The 23,606-nt window shown below is 40.9% G+C and overlaps 1 pseudogene; it reads right to left on the bottom strand.

Moving 5' to 3' along the window:
• LOC131255847 (uncharacterized) overlaps positions 1–12,164 on the bottom strand; it is a 35,746-nt pseudogene extending 23,582 nt beyond the window's left edge.
• Between the last annotated feature and the right edge of the window lie 11,442 nt (positions 12,165–23,606).

Here is a 23,606-nt window from a genome sequence, read left to right as displayed (position 1 = left end):
AAGAAGACCCTTAGATCCCGATCTATGACTCGAGTCCAAACATTCGTAGGCGATAAAAGCGTTGTCGATGATTTGCCTTCCCGGGATAAATGCGCTTTGGTTTTCTAAAATAATGTTGCCTAGAACCCCTTTCAAACGAGGCACCAAGACTTTGGCCAAAATCTTATACAAGCTTGCCTAGAAGACTAATCGGCCTAAAGTCCTTCACAGAATCAACACCCTGAGACTTGGGAATGAGAGCAATAAAGGAAGCCCCTAGAGATATCAAAAGGCGACCTCTGGCGTGAAACTCTGAGAAGAAAGCCATCATGTCTTCCTTAATCACTTCCCAAAACGTTTGGAAGTGATCGGAAAACCGTCAGGACCAGGAGCCTTATCTCCTCCTAGGGCGTCCACTGCCCCTTAACTTCTTCAGGCGAGAATTACGCTTCAAAACCCCTGGCTTCCACTTCAGAAATACAATCAAAATGCAGGTCTAACTTGGGCCGCTGCCATCCTTCGCGATGAAGGAGATCAGAATAGAACCGAACTACCTCTTTCGAGATATTGTGCTTATCTTCTAGTCGAACCCCATTAACCACAAGACTACAGATTTTATTACTTCTGGCCTGAGCGGTAACGATACAATGAAAGAACCTAGCATTTTTATCTCCTTCTTTAATCCATTTAGATCGAGATTTTTGTCTCCAAGATACTTCATCCTCAGTCATCCTGGCTGCATAACTTTGAGTAAGATGAATTCTTGTGAGATGTGTATCTATTGACATCTGAGAATCTTCAGTGTTGCAATCAATCGACTGCAATTCAGCCAGAATTTGGGAAGTTTCCAAGTCCCTTTTCCTGAGATCATTTGTTTTCCACCCCTTATTCTTTTCCTTGAGCATTTTCAGCTTAGTACTTAGCATGTATCCCGCAAACCCTTCAACGTTGAATCCTATCCACCAGTCCCTGATCATAGAATGGAAACCTTAAACCTTTAACCAGGAGATCTCGAATCTGAATGGCTTTGGCCCCAATTACCAAATTCGGCATCAAGGAATAGCGGACTGTGATCTGAGGTAGCTCTCGGCAAGAGAGATTGAGAAACGAGAGGGAAGGCTTCTGTCCACTCGACTAAGACGAGGAAACGATCCAACCTAGCAAGAATCGGGGTGGTCCTACCATTCGAACAAGTGAATCTGGATCCAAACAGGGGGAGATCCGCCAACTCTTGATCGTCAATCCATTGCGAGAAAGAGCGCATGAAAGAAGAAACTCTGCCCCCATTGGATTTTTCTCCCACATATCTCGTAACATTGAAATCAACCCCTATGCACCACGGGCCGTCGAATTTGAACCTAGCTTCATACAATTCTTCCCAGAACTCTTTCCTTTTGTCCTACTGATTTAGACCGTAGACTGCTGTAATAAGACGAGAAATCGAAAGCAATCTCTTTAAGGACTATCGATACAAAGAATGATCCATTCCAGGATTGGAGAAGGGACTAAGATGAAGATTTTCCATGCCGCCAGGATTCCTCCAGCATGTCTAATAGCGTCCAACGTGACCCACCTCGCGCCTTTTTCTTTCCAGAGCGTACTTGGCAGAGAACCAGAGAAATTCTGAACCTTGGTTTCCTGAAGACAGATGACGTCCGCTTTGCATCTCTCACAAATATCTTTAATGATCCTTCTCGTGTTTGGATCCCACCCCTCTAACATTCCAAGAAATAATCTTCATTTAGGAAACTGATCTGCCCCGAGGACCTCCTTTAATGCAATTCCGACGAACCCCCTTGGACGAGCAAGGGCTCGTGTGCAAACTGTGAGGCTTTTTCTTGTTAATCAACTTGGTGGAGGGCCTATTCGAAGATCTCGAAGCCATCAGCGGTCACCCACGGGATTCTATGCAATGGAAAAGGGCTACAAAGTCCTCTGGGTAGTCGTCGAAAGATAAGCCTATGGCCCTTCCCACATGGCCCATCACGTCTCTAATCCATTTTTTCTTTTAGATGATGTTGATTAGATCCTCCCTTTGATCTTCAAAATCCTTTCTAACCAGTTGAGTTCTTCCCGTTTCTTCTAAGACCGGTCCCACTCTGATCTGAAGGAGTTTTGCTTCTGTGATGTGATCTCCATTGTCTTCGTGGAAGAGGGTAATGAGACCTCTTTCTGAAAGGCCCTCTGTAGAGGACGAAAGACTTACAGGTGAGATCTCACAATCCGAAGACCAGGATTGAAAATCTCTATCACCTTCTGATAGATCTTCACCTTCCACATTTTTGAGCGGTTGGCTGGGTTGGTTGAGAGGGGTAGAGTTCTTCCTCAGCGGAGAGAGAAAGGGCAAGTACATGGAGTGGTGTTGGTTCGAGCCATCACAGACGCAGACACGTATCTCCATCTCGAATGGCAATGAAGCAGTGCCATCATTACTCCGAGCATCGAGAGTTGGGTCTGCAGCGTCCGAAGCTACATTGTCAAACCCAAAGCTCGTATCGAGTCTACTTTTCGACTCCCGAGCTGGCATCAGGGAACTGAACCGACGTTTCGAAAATTGACAATCCCAAGCCTCCCGACTTTTCGATAATCGCGTCTTCCAAACCTCCCGGTTCGAGTGCTCCCAACCTGGACTATTCTCTTGATATCTGCCACGCGTCCCTACTAAGCAGCCAGGCTCAGCCGCTATCCCAATGCTCTAAGAATCATATCGAATTTCGAGATCGGGTAAGTTATGTGGGGTCATCTCTGCCGATCGCGTACATAGTGCTAGGATATCTATCTTCTGCTTCGAACACGTGTCTATCGGTAAAGGAGATGAGCTTTGAATCGGCCCAACGAAATCTATACCGTCCATAGGAGTACTACTCCCTTCTACAATACGACGCGTGTCTGTCAAAAGGTATGGTACTCCAGTATTACACAGGTTTCCAGTACCACTCGGAAGGGGTGGTCCTCTTGAGCATGGAGGACATACACCTTCGTCTTCAACTCTTGCTTCGCTATTCACTTCCGTCGATACCTAAGACCCTCTGGACCTCCAAATGTCTCCCTAGTGGGGGATTGGGTCATCTTTCCTCTCCTGTTGAATCGGAAGGACGAGTTTTCTACCCTCGGCCGAAGCGTAGATGAAAGACGGAAGAAACTTCCCCTTTTTACGTCGCACCCTAACTCTGATAACCCCCATCTCCTATCCTTGCTTTGTCTTCGGGTCGATTTCAATGAAACTGCCCAGTTGGGATGTTGCTGGTAAGAAGAAGTCTTCGTTCCGGAGTTCCAAGGGAACTGACCAAATGAGAATCCACACATCTTCGAATCCGAACGCTGAGAATTCTGCCCAAGTCTGAATGGAGAAGATCGGTCCATCTTTGTGCAACACCGCAGCCATAATCAAGAGGTCCGGATTTGCACCTGGATCAACCTTGATCCAGAGTTCGTTGAAACCTATCGGTTTAATAATGTAATTCTCCAGTGTAAGTCTGCAACAATCATAAATCCAATCTCTGACTTGAGCTATAGAAGCCCCTTCTTTGATGAAGGCCACTACCGAATTAGAGAGTTCGATTCTGGAGCGATCGAGGATATCTTGGCTAATGATCACAAAAGGGACTTCGCTTGATTCTTCTAACGACTCTTCATTGGTCAATACCGTCTTTCGGCTGGTGTCTTCTCTATCCTTCCCGTCTATCTTTGATTTTGTGAGCACCTCCTTGAAAGAAGAATTTCCTTTCTGATAGAAGCTATCCAGATTGGGCTCCCTTCACACTACTGGGGCCTTTTCTGTCTGTACTCTCCTGCACCCTTTTTACGTTTCAGTTCCGAACCGAACCTTGCTCTCTGGACTAGCATTTTCACTCCCCCAAAGCTTTCGCCATGAAGAATCTCAATCGCCTTGGCTAGTTCTCTCTTTGAACTCATTCTCACTAAAGCAAACCCCCTGTAAAATCCGTTTTGTTCATGTCTAGGTCTCACTACATCCATCACTGTTCCAGCTCTCACAAAAACTCTTGCAAAGTTGATGGGTAGCCAACCTTCTGGGAAACCTTTGACAAAGAGGGTTGGGTAGCTATCGACATCTTTTTTCTTATCGATATGATTCCTCTTCGTAATTAGTTTCCACTCACCTTCTCTAGCCTCACCATCTCTAGCCATCGCTATATCCAGCGAAGATGCCGGAGAGATGCGCATTTCCAGTTATTTCCTCATCTTGAGAGAGAGCCCGGCAGTTGCGGGAGCTCAAGAATCTGATGAGCAACCCAAAGGGAGCCCTGCAGCTGCGTGAGACTATTAGCTTCCTCTTGTGATTAGACAAACATTTCCAACACCTCTTCTCGACGAACAAACCAACTACCATTGTTTGCCTATGATGTTAATTCCTCCATGCGGGAATCAATACCAAGTGACAACAACACCAAACGTCACTAAAAGAAAGACAAATTTGTCAAGTTTCAAGACAACGAAAAAACTATTTGTCTGGATTCACATAGATGGGAGCAATAATTGCAAAGATATTATTATCATAGTCATATAAGCGTTATCCAATTAATTGGGGTCGGTTACAAAGATATTATAACGTAGTTAAAAAATGGATAGCATCATTTGGTCTTTTGCTTGTTATGAGAACACTCTCCAAGTTCAGGAGTTCCTCAAGTACAGCAAGTTACAAGTAGCAAATGGTCTCAAGCCTGCCATACTTGTCAGTAATTATCCATTTATTTTCATGTATTTACACATTACTTCGGGTTCTGCAAATAATGTTTCGTGACATTTTTGGTAGTTGACTATGATAGGATGGAATCATAAAAGAAGAGTTCATGTAGGGTGGCACAAGCATCACCTTCCCACCATTCACTGTACAAAGAACCTCCAAGGTTAGACTTGGAATAAAAAGTCAGGGTGAATTTCTCCTATGATTATCAGGCAAGAGGACACTTTCAAAACAGTCCAAAAACTGAATCACCAGTACAGTGTAGGTATCAGGCCAACAAGTAAATTCATCACACACTCAAGCCTTGATAATATTAAAATTGTTTGGTGCATAGCCAAAGGTCCTATGAAGAAACATGTGATTGATCTAGATGACTAAAACTCCCACATAACTCTCTCTAAATATCAAAAAGCCACAGTGAAAAAAAGATTTAACTCATCCCTCCAAACCTAGTCCCCACATCAATTTCCATAGAAAATCAATATCATCAAATCAAAATCCAACCACTTCTGCTCCAAAAGTCAAATCTGATTCATTATCTCAGGAACTCAAAACATTACAAATCCCAACATTACCAAACAAACTAACAAGGAGTGTGTGTGTGTGTGTGTGTGTGTGTGTGTGTGTGTGTGTGAACAGGTGTTTAAAAAAATAATAAAATAATACAAAGAGCACAACAAATCAGTACATCCAAAAATCCATATTGCATTTCCTCCAAAATCAAAAGCCACCAGCACAATCCAAAACCCAAAAACCATTCTTGAAGAGCAAAACCTACCTGCTACTTTTTATAGTAGAGAAACATGTTCCATGTCCAAACTTCAAAATCCAAATAACATAATTCTCAAAACAAGGACTTACATGGAAATTATTTTCAAATAATTAGGCAACGACAAACCAACACTTAAAAATTTTCCAAAACCTTAATCACAACACAAAAATTTAACCGTAAAGAATGAAATGTTCTAATGTGGTGAAGAACACTAGCTCAATTTAACATCTAAAACTGTTGTTCCGCAATATGCGACAATTATCAAGGAAATTGATGAGGACATCACATCATGTATGCCTTTGCGCACGTATCAGAGAATGAGGCGGGCCCTAGCCTCTCTGTGGCTAGGCGAGTATCTATGTTGAAGACCCCATGGGGGGTGGTGAAGCTCTCTCTAATGGTGATTTTCTCCCCAAAAAAAAAAAAAAAAATGTCTCTTTGTTTTCTCTTCTTCAAGAGATTTGAAGACTAGTTCTGTGCGATTTGGAGTGATGATCGATGTGATGCCTATCTTCAATCACGGGAATGCGAGGCTTCCAATTATCCACCTTTGAGTCTTCCTTCTTCATTCGAGGTATTTTGTTGAAATCTCCTTTTCTTCACCTTAAGCCATCCATAACCCTTCCAAACAAATTCCTTTCTTCTTCATTATCATTTCCATCAACACCCCATGATTACGAACCAAACCCAAGCCGACCGGACCCCACATGTTTGACCGTACAACCATACGTGAGAGCCCATGGGCTGGTCCATACGGTCATATCTTTATTCCCCTTGCATCTTTTGATTTCCCCTTCAAAACCCTTTCATCCATTGTTCGAAACCCTAACCCTAACCCTAAAACCCCAAATCTCCCAATTTTCCCAAATTCCTAAACCCTGGATCCCCAAATCCTTCAATTAACCTAAAATCCCTGATTTCCCTACATCCAAAACCCTAATTCCCATCTCATAATACCTAAATCATTCAATTTGTTCATCCAATTCCTCAATTTAGCCCTAATTTCACCTTTTCTCCAAACTTTCCTAATCCTAGCTTCACCCACACCCAAATCTAGTAAACCCTAGTTAGTATTAAACCTTCCCCTTTACAATAGACCTAACCATATGCTTATTTAGACGTCTCTACATCCATTAAATCCTAATTTTCCATGTTTAATGATCATGTAAGACGATACTTGACAACTTAGGCTTAAACTATGCATGCTTTCCTCTTAGAAGCATGATATTTGTGATGATGTTAGCAGGATTTGTGAATTTTATTAATTAATTTAATTTTTTTTATTAATCTCACACATTATTTAATTTCATGCATTGGTCCTGCATCAAAAGTCCTAAGAGTCGAGCTGCAGATATATCAAAAAGATTCAAACCAAACCATGTTAATGTCCAAATATATTTTGAAACCCCAATCCAAATCATTGCAAATATCTAAATTCAAAACCGATGAATAGTTCCAAATATCTCCAAAACCCAAATCTTGTTTCCTCCAAAAGTCCAAGCCACCAACAATCTCCAAAATCCAAATTCATTTCCCTTAAATATCAAAATCCACCAATAATCTGCAAAAACTTTTCGAACAGAAAACCTATTTCGTCCAAAAATCAAAACTCACCAATGATCACCAAATACCTTCAAAACTCAAACCCCACTTACTCTAAAAATTCAAAACCCACCAATAATTCCCTAAATGCCTCCCATCACGAACTATGGACACGATAGTATGGGTGGTATCGGATGTACAAGGGCCTATTAGAGAAGTTTGAAGGCTAACTTTTGAAGTGAGAAAAAGTCAATCAACAGCAGGTTTGGAGGGCCCATGGTGTATTGGGGGCAACTTCAATGTGATCAGATTCAGCTCAAAAAAGCTCGGCCGCTCAAGCAAGCTCACCGGATCAAGGGAGTTCAAAGAATTTGTTAGCTCATGCAAACTAATTGACCTTCTGTGAAGTGGTTGACTATTCACATGATTGGATAACCAAAAACCCTACGATCCTTAGAACGATGGACAATTTCCTTATCTATGGGGAGTAAGGTATTTTGTATCAGTAACAGTAGCGGTTATGATCACCACTGTTACCGATACAGGTATTGGCCATAACGGGCAATACGTGAGCATAACGACCGCTATGACCATGGTGTGTCGTAACAACCGTTTACACATTACGAGGTCATAAAGGCCATAACGGCCATTATGGAAAAAATAACCTGTAAAGCCTACGTCACGCCCCTTGTAAAGGCCTTAACGGCCCCATTACGGTCCGTGAAAGAGGCCGATACAGGTTTCGCAGGTTTTTTCTTTCAATTTATAAATTTAAAAAAATATAAAAATATATTAAAAAACAGAGAGAGACCAAAACGGTCGTTACAACCCGTATCGTAAAGGTAACGATGGTGGATGTTACAGTCACCATTATCATTACAAAATTCCTTAGCTATGACTCCCTTAACGGTTGAAAATTCTTTTTGCCTGAAAATTTCTGAAAAATATATATATTTTTAGAAAATTCAGAATACGTACATATTCCAAATATATATTCAATTTTTCTTTTGAACATGTTTATGGTAGCGTAATTGATGGGGACATCTAAGAACATACTCAAGTGTACTAGAGACAGAGGCGACCGGCCACATTAACGCAACTCTCTTTGTGGATAGGAGACGAGTTCCAAATGGGGCCCATTGGGCCATTTTGAAGACCCCACGTGCATTGGATGTGCGTCAGGAAGACCCCACTTAGGGATGATGCATGTGGGCTGCTTAGAAGACAGTTTTAGCTATAGAATTTTTATTTCGTGTCGATCCGACTATTGGATCTTATCGATCAAGCCATCGGGCCACCAGATCTTTTAAATCAAAGCCCCTTGGATTCTGATCTTGTTTCATTTATGTTTTTTGTTATTTTTAGAATTTATTGGATGGTTAAGATTGATGGTAAGTGTTTTACTTTGCTTATTTTGGATGGTGAGCTATGTCACTTAAGTGAGTGGCGTATTTGTAATTTTTTTGAGGTTTTAATATAAAAGCAAAGGAGGGATGGACGTCCAACCCTAATGGGAGCTTGAAAAAATAAAAGAAAAAAGCTCATTGTGTTAAAAGAGTATTTTTCCTCTTTGTTTTTAGGGTTTGTGAGAAACCCTCCCTTCCAATTGAATTGTGGAAGGGTAGAGGCTTGCTTGGTGGTGGATTCCTCCAAGGTGCTTTCTTCCCCTTTCTCTTCTCCAACAAGGTCATCCACTTCTTCTCTTTTTCCTTTTTTTCCTTCCCTTACAACTCTTCTAAACCCATCAAAACCCAACCCAATCCACCTCCTCTCTCTTTTCCCCTACCCATTCACGCATGGACCCACACGCACGTGCGTCCATACGGGTTGCCACGTGTGGGCCCCTTTTGTTACTTTTCCCTCCTTGATTCCCCTCGCAAACCCTACCTAATCCATAAATCCCTTAATCCCTAATTCCAAAAAAAAATTTAAAAAAAATCACAAATCTCAATCCCTATATCCCAAAACCCTAAAGAAAATCTCTTTTTTTGTAAATGACATTCACTTTCCCAAACGTAAATTTATTGGCACCATTGTCTTTTCAGGTGGCTGTTGCACTACTCACGCTAAATTGGAAGTAGGGACTTCCAAGTGGGCCACTCTCGTAATCTTTTGTATTTTCATGCACCGTGTATGTGTTAGCCTAGGCCCTTTGTGTTACAAATCAGAATTTTCTAGATATATTAGTTGTTAGTATTTGTGTTTAAATAAGAGATTTGCTTAGTTGTTAGCATTTGTGTTATCTTGTCAACTAGGTAAGATTTTGTAACTCTATTTATGTAATTCTTTCAGGAAGTAATAAAATACCATATGATTTTTACCTTTAAACATGTGTTACAAAAGAGGACGTCCTTCCCAAGACAGAGGCAACAAACAAAGCCAAAGATCATATGAACACCTAGTTTAAATTGATCAAACAAACATTGGAGCGCCTCTTCTTGTGGCTTCCCCCCACCACCAATAGAGAGCACTCGGGGATCAGAGTATCCAGTGCTGCAAATCCAAACGAACAAAGAGACGAAAGGATTCAACCACGTTTCACTCGGATTGATTTTTTCACGCTTTGGTAGATTCAATCCATTAGAGTTCATCTACAAATTTGAGCAATTTTTTCGCTACCATCAAACAGTAGAAATTGATAAGGTTCTCCTTGCCTAGTTCAACATGGATGGACTTGCGTCAACGTAGTTGTGGAGGGGAATGACGGAGGCCAGTTGATCCGTTTTGGGCCAACCGATTACAAGAATCTTGATGGTATTTGGGGGAAGCTGGAGCAAGGAACAGGGACCGTCCAAAGCTATCAAGGCGAATTTGAGCACCTTACCAATTGCATTGAAGGGTGGTCAAATCGAGCTCTAATGGGCATGTTCATTCAAAGGTTATGTGATGAGGTTAGCCAAGAAGTGTTCATGTTTCAACCACTATTCTATAGGAGGCAATGGGGTTGGTTGCCAGGAGGAGAAGCTTGCATGCTTGAGAATGTCTTTACAACCAGCACCTAATCATGTGCCAACACAGACAGATACGGGAGGGTATATAAGTATAGGGTCGAATGTTGCACCCATGCAATCCCATGCGAAAACTTGGCCTAGAGTAGTCACAGCTCCTATTAAAAAGATACACCCAAAAATATGAGGATCAGATGTGATCAAGGTCTTTACTATTACTAGAGGCGTACACGAACCGAGCTAGCTTGGTTAGCTTGCTGGACTCGACTCGAAAAAGCTCGATTCGACTCGGTTCGAAGCTGAGTTCGAGCCGAGTTAGAGCTGGCCCTAGCTCGACTCAACTCGGATCGAACCCAGCTCGAATCGAACCAGTTCGGTGACTCGGTTACTTTGATATTGATGTTGCTCACCAAGTGTTTGATGAAATGACTCAAAGAAGTGTGGTTGGTGGCAAGGACGGTATGTATATGAAACCAACACCCTTTTTTTCTTGATTTTTACGTTGCTTAGAAGGTGTTTGATAAAATACCTGTAAAACCATTGCTGTTGTCTCAAATACAATGAGATTTTGAAGGTGCAGTCCAGGTGTTTGTGAAAATGCTGCAATGGCGAACTCGGCTCGAACTCGGCTCGAACTAGCCTGAGCTGCTGACCGAACTGAGCCGAGCTGGCCAGTCAGGCTCAAGGACCAAGCCGAGGCCAGCTCGACTTGGTTCGACTCGATGTACACCCCTAACTATTACTAAGATGAACACTTCACACCAGGCCATCATTGTAAATAAATGCAAATCTTCATGATTGAGGAACCAGAACTGCCTGATTTGTTACCAGTGGAATCTAGCCCTGATTTGACAGTGAAGGTTTCCTGGCATGCCAAGTGAAGAGGCTACATGGGAACTATGGAGTGATCTTTTTTTTTTTCACGTCATGAGTAAATGGACAAGCTTCAGAGGGGGGCAATAGTATGTGCCCAACCTACAAGTCCAGCATGCTGATGTATCTAGTAGTTGCTGTTTTTACTCCTCTAAATTAGGAGATTTACTTAGTTGTTAGTATTTGAGTTTAAATAGGTTGTTAGTGTTTGTGTTTATTTTACCAGCTAGGTAAGATTTTGTACCTCTATTTATATAGTTCCTTCAGGAGTAATTAATATGAGATGATTTTACCTTTAACCGTGTTTTACACAAGAAGACACCCTTCCCCTCTTTCACATGGGATTGATAGGGCTTGAACCCTATCATCCACCAGACCCCAAAATGAACTGGCCAAGCTGCAAAACCTCTCCACGAACTGGCAGCCCCACCATTGCCCATCAATACAAAACAAGATCAACGGTTAAGATTTGACAGGCAAAGATTCAGTATCACAAAACCCAAAGTCATCAACCACAGGAGCCACCAGATGAACGGTTCCAGCCAACAATGAAAGACAATCCGTGGACTACAATTATCAGGTAGTAAAGCAGACTACTAATCAATCCACACAAGAGAGAGAGAGAGGGAGTTACCAGCTTCTTCACCTGGCCCTTCCTTGCAGTCATGGCCGCCGACAACAGCATTGGAAGCCGATCGAATTCCGCTGCCTCGACATGCGGTGGCCACACCTGCGGATTCTTGTAGCAGAGGAACACGTGCCTCTCATAGATCTGCACCGTCCCTACAAGCGGGCCCTGCCGGAACTCCGGCCGCAGGAACCCGAACTCGACATCGCTGCCCCCGTCGCCTCCCCCAGAAGAAAGCAAGCCATCGTTCTGGAAGCTTCCGGAGGCGCTGCCGATCTGAGAATTGTGATCGGCGAGAAATGAATCAGCGGCATCAGAGACTGGGATCGGAGAAGATGAAGTATTGAGAAGGACAGAGGATCGTCTCTGCTATTGTTGCTGCTGTTACTGCTCGCCATGGAGAGGGATGCGAAGGGTATTCTTGGAATTTCATTGAGAGAAGGGGAAAAGGCAGAAGGGTATTTGTGGAATTTTGAAAGATACAGGAAGAGGGAGAGTGTTTGTGGTATTGAGAGTGAGACGTGGAAGAATATGTTTGGACTTCATCCAATTAAAATGTAGGTTTTCCACCCTTTTTATTATATGGTGGTGACTATGTACTGTACACGTGGCCCACTTGTAGGTCAATCCAGATCGTCCAAATGGTGGATTCCGTTGTAGATAGAGCATCTGAAGGGAATCAATTGTTATCATCTGGTTGATGATGTTAAATGGACGGCTGAGAAGTCAATGATTTGTTCAGCGCAATATGGTATGTGAACCAGCATATACATGAGTTTCACATTCTGACAAGTGGGGCCATTGGTTGGGTAATCCAGACCGTTGTTCTGTTTTGTCTCTCTACAGATGGACAATGGATCACAAAGTACATGATAAGAGGAGTGTTATCTGTTGGATTTGTGTCCTACGAATTGACCGTTAAGAGTAATGCAACAACAGTCTACATTGTAACGTATTTCAATCAAATGGTTTGGATTGCAATAAAATGGGCCCTATTTGTCCAAATGAAAACACGTGTGTAATGTGTGAAGATGCGGACTATATGCTATGTATTTTACCATTTCTTAAATCTTAAGTATGGAGCGGATTAGTTGTTACCCGTAGAGCTAGGCATCGGTCCGGGTCGGATCGGATTGGGCCTAACTTAGTTAGATCTGAAATTCTAATAGGCTAACTCGAAATCAATTTGATCCGAGACTGAGTCCAGGTCACCTAACTTGGACAGATTCGATACTTGATTTATTTGACCCAATCCGAGTCTTACTCGGTCAGGGAAATCGAGTCGGATCGGGTTGGGCACTATTCGGATCATTTGATAGGGTGTGGTCCACTTTTGTTCAACGCCTAAAATGATATGTCAAAATGGATGAACGGCTTAGATAACATATATACATCAAGGTGGGCCCCACATGACTATAAAAAATTTGTATCAACACCTGCTGCCTGTGTTGTCCCATCAGCAGGCTACTTGCTTATGTTGTCCCATCGGGCAGGCTACTAAAGTAACGTCACCAATTTCTGTTGGCCCCACTACGCTATATGTGTTATATCCACACTGTCCATCAATTTTGAGATATCATTTTAGGGCATAAGCCAAATAATGATGTAGATAAAAATTTATAGTGGACCACATCACAGAAAAAAAAAGTGGGGAGAATGATTCCCACCATTGAAACTATCCTAAGGCCCACCGTAATGTTTATTTGAAATCCAAACCTGTTCAAAAGTTGAAAAATAAAGAAATAAAGGAAAACACAAATATCAGGTTGATCTAAAACTTTTGTAGCATTTAAAATTTTGTTAATGGTGGGCGTCACTGTCCATACAGCTTTCTATGTTGGGGTCCACTCGCTTTGGATTTCATTCATTCTTTGAATATTGCTTTGAAATGATCTCTCCAAATGGATGGAAGGTTGGATACAAAACATACATCATGGTGAGGCCTAAGGAACTTGGTTAAGTCACTTTAATACATACTCTCGCAGCCTACGGTGTTGACTTACAAAGCAAATAATACAGAATACAACAGTTGCCCGCCTGTTGACGTGCCATGCAAAAAACTCATACTCACAGGCGAGTGAACTCTGTTGGGGCCCACCGAGAATGCATGTGGTGTATCCACACCGTCCATTCGTTTTTTCAGATTATTTTAGCTGTTGAACCCAAAATTGATGAATATCCAAAGCTCAAGTGGACCACACCATAGGAAAAAGTAAAATATTGATTTTCACTCCAGATCTGGCCGGATCAGAACGGTCTGGGTCTATTCGGATCAGGTATTCGGATCGGAACGGTCGGATCTATTCGGATTGGGTTTTCAGATCGGAACGGTCCAGATTAACCACTACCCAATCTCGATTCAAAAACTAGTCGGATCTAAATGATCTTACCCGATCATACTCGATCCAGGCCGTCGGTTTGGTTCAGAACGGGTCGGATCGGGTCTGATCAGGTCGGATCCAACGGATCGGGTCAAAAATGCCCACCTTTATACCTAGGTAACACCTTAGTCTGTGTTACCCATACAGTGGGCCCACCTTGATGATTTTTTGTATATCCATGTTGTCCATCCATTTCTCCATCCAATTTTAGTACTGGATCCCAAAAAAATTAAGATAAAAATCTTAGGTGAACCATATTATAAGAGACCGTGGTGGTTGAGTGCCTCACCGTTAAAAATTCCAAACGGCCCCTCGTAAGATTTTTCTAATGTTTATTTACAATCAAACCTATTGATAATGTCAGAAAGATCCAGATGAAGTGAAAATACAAAGATCAGATATATCCAAAGCTGATTTTAGCCCACAAAAGGTTTTTAATGGTTATTCATTATTGTTTCTAGTGGTATGGTCCATCTTACATTTATATTTTATTAAGGTGTTGGATCACGCCATAAAAATTGATGTAAAAACCGATGGACGGAGTGGATATACAAAAAACACATCAAGGTGGACCCCATATGGTAAGGATAACACACACCTAGGTGTTATCCACTCCCTCTTAAGTGGTGGTTACCATCTATCATTCACAGGGCATAAGAGAACTTCAATCTAGACTGCAAATTGGGATTCTTACTTTGGACGAACCGTATAAAAGGATCAAACTGATCAGATCACCTCAGGTTTCTGATATTGACCGTCTAATAAGTATTAGCAACCATTTTGATATTGTCTGCCATTTGATGGCCACGAATGGAGGGTTAAGTTGTACCATTGGAGGGGATGTGTTCTGTCCAAGTAGGCCACCGAATTTGGAGGGTTTAGATCTGATTGCGTTGATGTGATATACCTGATGGATAAAAAGGATTTTGTCTGATGGGACACCTCCGTTTAGTTGGGAATGTAAATCAACTAATGCCCGGGGATTGGGTACCGGACCTAGCTAGAGACGGATGGTTCGGTCAGGGGCTTTGTGGGCCCACTGTGATGTATTTTTTTCTATCCATGCTGTCCATCCATTCTGAAAAATTAATTTTAATAAATATATCAAAATTGATGCAGATTAAATGCTCAAGTAGACTACACTCTGGAAAACAATAGGGATTGAATGTCTGCCACTGAAAACCTCTTAAGGGGCACAAGTTTTGGTTTGATATGTATGTTTTCCATTCACCCAGGTTTTCAATCTTTCTCCTTTAGAGTATCGGGCTCTAAAATGATATTTTAAAATAGATATACAGCTTAGATAAACATATACATCATTGTAGCGTCAAGTAGCGGTCAGCAGTACTGTCCGTCTCTGGCTAAATCTTGGTGAGAGGAATACCCAATCCATGCCCTCAAATAACCAAGTAATAGCCTATTTGGTTAATAATTATTTACTAATTACTGTATCATTTTCTATGCAGAGAGTGACAACTTATTTTTTTACTCTAAAATCAAGGAATTTACTAAATAAATATGGGCTGCCCATTTGCTATGCCAGTTAAAGCTAAGGACATGAGCCCAAAAATAAAACAAATCCAAAATTTGTAGACTACACTGTGGGAAATAGCGAGAATCAAACACTTGCTGTTAAAAACTTCTTAGGGCTTCGAATTTTTGGATCAAGTTGATATTGGTGCTTTCCCCTTACTCATGTCTGAGTGGCAAAGATTTCCGTACACCAAATTTTCTAGTCATAAGCTCCACTCGGTTAGAAAACCCACTCTAACTATTCCTGTAAAATTAGTCTTCACAGAATAAGCCTGTCCCTAAGCACACCCCTAATCAAGCTATGGGTGATAATGGTTAAAAAAAATTTAAGAAAAAAAATTGAAAAATTGCAACAAGGAGAGGATTCCATATATATATATATATATATATAACACATGCACACACACACACTCACGCCTTAGTAGGATTTCACCACCTATGGATACTCGAACCCTTGACCGGGTGTTGAAACTCCTAAGAGTCTACCACCGGAGCAGGAGTAAGGATCCATGTGTGTGTGGGGGGGTGTAATGGACCATTCTTTGGTACGGCTGTTGTCTTGGACTGCTTGATGAACCCAAAGACACAGAGAGAGAGAGAGAGAGAGAGAGAGAGAGAGAGAGAGAGAGAGAGAGAGAGAGAGAGAGAGAGAGAGAGTTCTTTGAATATTATACCTTGGTGTGGCTCTACATGCATGGGCTCAGATGGGAAGATATTCAGAGTAGGAGGCCTGATTATATAGTGAGTTCTCTGCGAACAAGAAAATATTGATAAGATATTCAAAGTAGGAGGCCTGATTAGTGAGTTCTCTGCATACATGAGAATATTGATCAGATGAAGAAGAAGAAGAAGAAAACAGATCGAAAGAAAAAAAGCATCTACTTATTTCCAGACACAATCATCACGTAAGTAACCAAGACTAGATGAGAGTTAAAAAGAAGATATATATTACCATTCTAAGTATCTTATGCATTTGCAGTTCTTTCCATCAAGAATATAAAAAATGAAAAGAGAGAGAGAGAGGTAAAGCAAAGAAATAGAAAATCTTCCCTGTACTCTTTTTCAGTACATGGACTTGCAGGAATTTCACGAGTAGTTTGTTACATGTCATGATCTACAAAAACATGCAAATGCAGAAAATCTTGCTTTATCAATAAAAGCTTGAGGCTGAAATTCCTCTCATTGCCCTTGTGTAGAAAATGCTGCTCCATCTTTCCTACTAACGAGTCACCAGTGGGACAAGCATGCAAATGGTAGGCCCCATCATGAAAGTAACCTGAAGCAAAAATCAGTTGATTCACTCATCAAGCGGGTCACGCCATCAAAACAGATGGATAAGTGATGTTCTGACTCAACATACAGATGTGATCTTCATGGTGGGATCAATTGCCTGTATAACTTCATTACTCTAGATAACTAGATTTGGATATTGCTCACTTGAAAACTCTAGAAACTTTGATTGCTACGATGATGCCATGTGATAATCATCCAACAACTGAGAATACTTTTAGATTTTCTCTATATGACACTATCCACAGGACCTCTTTAGAAACTCTAGAAACTTCTAAAGATCTTTAGGCAATTGACATGCTTCTCTACCACATAATTTTCTATAATTCTCTACATACTATTTTAGAGCTCCCCACCAACTGTCTACAGAACCCCTAGTGATAAAAATAAATAAATAAATAAGTGATACAAAAAGCATTATGAGAATGAAAATAGCTTACTGGTATAAAAATGGCAAAATTGGCTCTCGGGTGTGAAAATGGTTGACAGGCCCAAAAATGACTCACGGGTTTGAAAATGGTTCATCAGTGCAAAAATAGCTCATGGGCATGAAAATGACTTCTGGGTGCAAAAATGCCTCACCAAATACAAAAAATGGCCCATGGGCATGAAAATGGCTCAGTAGTACAAAAATGTATCTGGGGTACAAGAATGGCTCACCAAATACAAGAATGACCAAACTTTTGGTTATCATGACCCTAGCTCTAAATTCTATCATTCTATTAACTTCTTCACTAGATATTGCTAACTCTAATCCAACTACACATTGAGGTGAAGCATATCTAATTGTTTCTCTGTTTGCAGCTTTCAAAACTAAGCTGTATGATATCATATACCTTCATGGGTCACCAGGACAACTTGAATTTCATGTGGAAACACGAATCAATAGCTTCCACAACAGAACATAATGACAGATAGTGTAATGCACATAAAATGAATGTAAAAAGTATCTTTATGCCTCAATATATACTATAACATCTGGATCAAGATATAAAGCACGTCACTTTTACATGTTCTCATCCTAACCATCTTTATGCCTCAAATAAAGAAAGAGAACGCTACAAGTTAGCATTGTATCTGGATGCATTTTGAGGCCTGGGAAAGGACCTGAAAGCGTTTATTGCCATGCTTGTAGTATAACCTTTGTATCCAAAAATACAAAGGCAACATTGGATTAGGTGTGGTCTCATGCAAATTCCAACGGGCATTTAGAAATGATTGGATTAATAATACAAGTATCACATCATCCGGTTGCAGCAATAGATGCCGCTATCCTTATGGTGGATTTCAAAATCCACTACATTTGTATTTTATCCACACCATTCATCCATATGCATCCTTTACCCATAAAATTTGAATTGCATATGTGTATTGACATTATTTGTCAAATTTGGTCCATTAATTACAATTCTGTGGCCTATTAAACATATATTTTACTTAATCCCAGGTGTGGAATTGGACGGTCAAAATACCATGGTATTTCTATACATACAATCATTGTGCAATAATGGTATTAATTCGTTCTAATGCAATTCCATACCATTTAATCATGTGTTCCAAACAAGCCTTAAAGGCCCAAATAACCAGTTTAACCTTGTAAAGCTAACTAATCAAAATCCCTTCACTCCTTCATGGAAAGCTACTTAACAAATAATTTTTATTTTTTATTTTTAAGTAAAAAAAGTAACACCACACTAATTGGGATTGAACCCAGCTCACCCAATAAGTGTGATGCATTAACACTTATTAGTATGTATATTTCACTGCCTCAAAGGATGATGCATTAACACTTTACAAATGTGTGCAGTTACAAGTACAAAGGCTGAAAGATCTGCATAACATCTCTACCTAACCGCAGCTATTAAATTAATGACCAGTTATGCCCGAAGCATGGCCAATCACTTTCTTTTAATTAGATCTCTCGAAGAACAAGTTGTCAGTTGAGTTCGCTCTACAACTTAAAAAGTCAATATTCTTTATGATGTTGAATTTTTTACAAAACCATTCCATAGGTAAAATACCGCAAAGTTAACAGTTTAGATTCATAAATAAATCTTTTCAAAGAAACTTACAATTATGTAATCATCAACATAAACTAAACGTAGAGAATGAAAATTCTTTTTGTGAACTCTGACACCTCGGAGAATGGGAATCCGAAAATGTATTGACACTTTGGAGGAAGGGAATCAGAGAATGTATTCTATTTATTGATCGAATGCTATTGTTGATTTTTCCCTCTCCAGCATTTGATCTAATACAACCACAATAAGAGAATTAGGGATAGGAGGAGCAAAGTATCCCAAGGGAACTAAAGCACGAGAGAAGAATGATGATATTTATACTTTTCTAATCTAACGTATCCAACTATATTTTGATGGTCACATATTTGATGTTTTCACCGTTTCGAAGTCTCAATTATAAAAGAAAATCCATCTCTTGTCCTGTTTCAAAGTCTAAATTATAATAAAAAACCCATCTCTTACTGAAAATTGGTGTAACATGTTTTATGTTAGATACCACGGATCAGCTGAGCACCACCTGGGGAGTCCATAAATCATGAGCCCCACCTTAGTAAGTACACAATCCTGAATCCTACCAACCAGCCTGATTTTTGGACCAGATAATATAGATGACTGAGAGCACAACTGATCAATGGCTGAAATCTTGCACTAGTGCAATGTTGTGATGCTGTTATACATGCTTTGTGTTGATCAAACCTCACCAAATGTCTTCACAACTGTAATAAATGCTTCTGTGTTGATCAAACCTCACCAAATTTCATTCACAACAGTTATAAGCGCTTTCATGTTGTTCGAACCTCTCAAAGATGTTCAACTTACAAAACCTTTAAACCCTCACGATTGATATCATCAATGCATCCTTGTACTAGCAAATGAAAATGAGACAACTGCCGGCTCCCAAGCCAAATTACCATTTGAATCCAACTGAGATCATCAGGATATTGAAAAGTGGGCCACAATCTGATGTTAGAAGATTGGAGATCACCAGAGGCCGACCACCCTGAATTGCATAGCTAATAAATGAGCCGATGTAACATTGTAGCTTGAACACGAACACGTGTAGTGGTGTTGGACATGAATACATGGTGTACAACAAGGAGACTTTTGAAAGACTGATTTGCCAACAAGTCCTAGATTATTTCAAATGATAAAATAGTTATATTGTACTTATTTATATTTTTTATTTTCCATTTCTTCAAAACTTTATTTTTTAAATTAATCTTGATTCTTACACGTACCTATGTTTTTTTCTTTAACAAATAACAAAAAATCATTGGGAAAAAGCCCATCAAACTTAAGAAAACAAAGATCCATCGGTGCAATAGATAAAGAGTCCCCATACAAAGAAAGAATCAGCCATACATTAACACATGAAACTATTAAACTTAAACACAAGTTCCCATTCATTTCTCACTGTTAGGTGTGGCAATGGGTCGTGTAAGGTTCCGTTTGGGTTGGTCGGAGTCGGTAGAAAGGAAAACGAATTCCCTCCTTATTCTCTTTCTTCTTCCTTCCTCTTCCTTCTTCTCCCCTTCAGAAATCGGCAACCAAAAACCAACCAGCAAGTTTATGGAATCTCAGCAGTGATTAAGTCAGCGAGTCGACTCGCTGTTCAACTCAGTAGAATCGAAAGTAGAGCTGCAACTCTTCTTCACTCCTCCATGATATCTTCTTCCACCTTCTCTGTATGTCCAGAGATCTCTGGTTAAGGAAGGATCTTGCGAGAGTGTCGAAGATAATGTAAGACCTGGTTCTGAGTTAAGGAGCGAGTCATGGACTCAGCTGTGAAACCCGGCAGCGATGGAGGACGTTCTCTGTTTCTCTCTCTACTTTATCTCTCCCTCTCTGTCTTTTTCCTCTCTCTTTCTCTGTGTTCGAAACAGGATTTCTGCTCCGTTCGAACGGGGAAGAAGACCCCACCTCTAATGGCGGATTTCATTCGAATTGTTAATCTTGCGATCCAAACGTTCTGGACGTCTTGGATGGGTCCCACAAAGCTTTTGGGATCCAATTTTCGGTTGGTTAGGATCGGAAAGTAGATGGGGATTGAATCCTCACTTTCCGCAGGTTTTTCGTGCACGAGGACAGACGCACATGGGGGAGCGTATTCTGTTAGCGTTCCTAACTGTATATGATCCTCTAGATACCCTTTATATGCTGGGGATGATCCGGAGACGACGTGGATGGCCACGATCACATCTTGCTTGTAACTGTTTGAAATCGTTGGCGGAAAGTAAAAAAACATGGTTTCTTGAAGGATACGAGCGAGAAGGAATTGAAGGGCTGAGATGTATAGCCTCCAACGGTTCAGATGAGTGGAGAATTCCCCTCCGCACGTGCGTGTAAAGGTGTGATTCTTACATACGGTTGATCGGATTTGTACTCCGAACATGATGGACGGTCCAGATCATCTGTAGGACTATTATGGTGGGTCAGGGGTAACTTTCTTCGAGTTTGTCGTTTTATCGAGTTTGACCCGTGCTGACCCGATAACTTTTTTTTTTTTTGGTCGATTTTTGTGGATGGATGATCCAAGCCGTCCACTGCGTGGCCCAGCCCTGTACTGGTCTAGTGGAATTTCCTGGAGTGGGTCAGACTCCTTGTGTACTACACGTCGTGTACTTTCAGGTGCTCATTATGATTTATATGATTTTAGTGGTCAGATCGCCCTAAGATTGATCCAGATTGGTCCATCAACCATCCAACGTGTTTTTAGGCTAGTCTAAGTGGATTTGGGCGGTCCGTTTCAAAATTTGACGATCCGATCAATGTAAATTAGCGCCGAATATTCCTACAGCAAGTTGTGGGTCTGTCGGACTGTGGATCTTACGAATCTGGGCCCTAAGTCTGGTAATGTATGGTTGAATTATTGCAATGAGACGTCCTGAAGGTTTTGTCTTGTTCAGAGTTCTCAAATTTTTGTCTATACAAGTTATATGGGTTTCACATGCATACAAGCTTACACTAATAATACACAAAAAAAAAAAAAAAATTCTCAAGTATTTATGAAACCTGAGTATCATAAAAATTTATTGGGTTACAAAATTTCCTGTGGTGTGGTCCACTTATGATTTGGATCTACTTTATTTTTTTTATTTTTATCATGCTCTAAAGTGAGCTATTATAATGGATAGACGGCATAGATGTAAGGGGCATTCACAATGGCCGACCCATATAGTCCGGGATCCACCGACCTCAATGGACAAGAGAATCCATCAAAGCTGCTCCTAACTGGGAACGCCGGGTGGAAAAAATTAGAGTTGCGAAAACCCTGACTATCTTATCAATATTGCTATGGACCAACGAAGTTACGTATATCATATGATTTGGTATTGATAATCAACAAGCCAAGCACCACAGTCACATTAGTGTGAAAAGTTGTCTAGATGATGACTATAAAAAGATAACTAACGTGGGGATGAATGTGATGAGGTTGATCACCGTTTTTCTCAAGGATAATTACTTCAAATTGATGTAGAGCGGGTCGTGGACAATTACATGGCCAAGATGGATCAGAAAAGGCATGGTCGGCGACAGAACTGATCCAAATCATTGGACCTTAAATCGAGCGTATCTCGCAATCCGGAATGAGTTATCTGACGTAAAATATATGATTTTGGATACAACGAGCTACTTTAGCCAACCAACCCCGCTATGTCGGGTTACGCAAGCCGGATTTGCGAAATACCGCCAGATCGATGGTCATTTTCCTATTTTAATTTCGTTTTTACTATAAATAGTAAGTTTTAGTTTGATTATAACTCTTCATCCATTGGGCTTTAGGAGTTGTATCCAACGTGAAAAGAGCTTAGAAAAATTAGGAGAACGGTTTGGTGAAGCCAAATAGGACACTTACTATTTTTGGCCAAAAACCTTGCGCACTAGTAGACATCACGACCGTCTATAAATAGTAAGTTTACTATTTAAGTAAGATGCAAATTCTAGGAGTTCTAATTGTAGTTTGATTCTGATTTCTTTCCCATTGCTTGGTACCCCTATTTAAAGGGTTGTGAACTTGTTTTTATTTATTCATTAATCAATTTTGAATTTATTAGAATTTATTTCTATTTTCTGCTTTCTTTCCTCGTGGATTCGAGAAGTTCCTGTGAGGAGTCCAGAGAAGTTCCGTGGATTCGGAATAGTTATCCTCTTGAGGAAGACAGTGCTCGACCTCATGTCCTTCCCTACGTCAATTTGGTATTAGAGCGAGATTTTTCCTCGGATAGATGGCTTCTAACGACGGGTCGGGCAACAATCCCATGGGCGGTGCTCTAGGGAATTTACCTTTAATGGCGGTAGCTTTTGAACAGTGCAACAAGAAAATCGGCAAGCTATGCAAGGGCTGTAGGCTTCCATCGACCGCATAGCGGGTCTCTTGGCGGAAACCTTAGGGCAACTCCATGTTCCTGGTGGTAATCCTCCGCCGTCAATTACTGAAACTCGTAATCGCCCTGATAGCAGGATGGTACCGGCAGTGCGTCCAAGGGTCATTCTTAAGGAAGGGGGATCCAGTGAGGAGGAGATTGACGACATAATCTTCCAACACCCCAGACAAGGTGGCGATCGAGTAGAACGAACCGATCAAGAATTTAAGATGCGGGTTGATATTCCTAACTTCAATTGCCAACTACACATTGAGGACTTCCTCGATTGGCTTTCTGAAGTTGAGCGATTTTTCGACTATATGGACATCCCTGAAGCAAAGAATGTCAAGCTTGTGGCCTACAAGTTAAAAGGCGGAGCTTCAGTTTGGTGGAAACAACTACAACTCGCACGAATCAGGCAGATGAAAGCATCAATCCGCACATGATAGCGGATGAAACAACTATTATGTGCCTGATTCCTCCCTAGCGATTACGATCAAATATTATTCCAATAATACCAAAATTGTTAACAGGGTAGTCGGTCGGTAAGAAAATACGTAGAAGAATTTT

This window comes from Magnolia sinica, chromosome 9, assembly GCF_029962835.1.
Source record: "Magnolia sinica isolate HGM2019 chromosome 9, MsV1, whole genome shotgun sequence".
Lineage (NCBI taxonomy): Eukaryota > Viridiplantae > Streptophyta > Magnoliopsida > Magnoliales > Magnoliaceae > Magnolia > Magnolia sinica.
The sequence above is the reverse complement of the archived record's forward strand: the minus strand, read 5'-3'. Positions and strand labels throughout refer to the sequence as shown.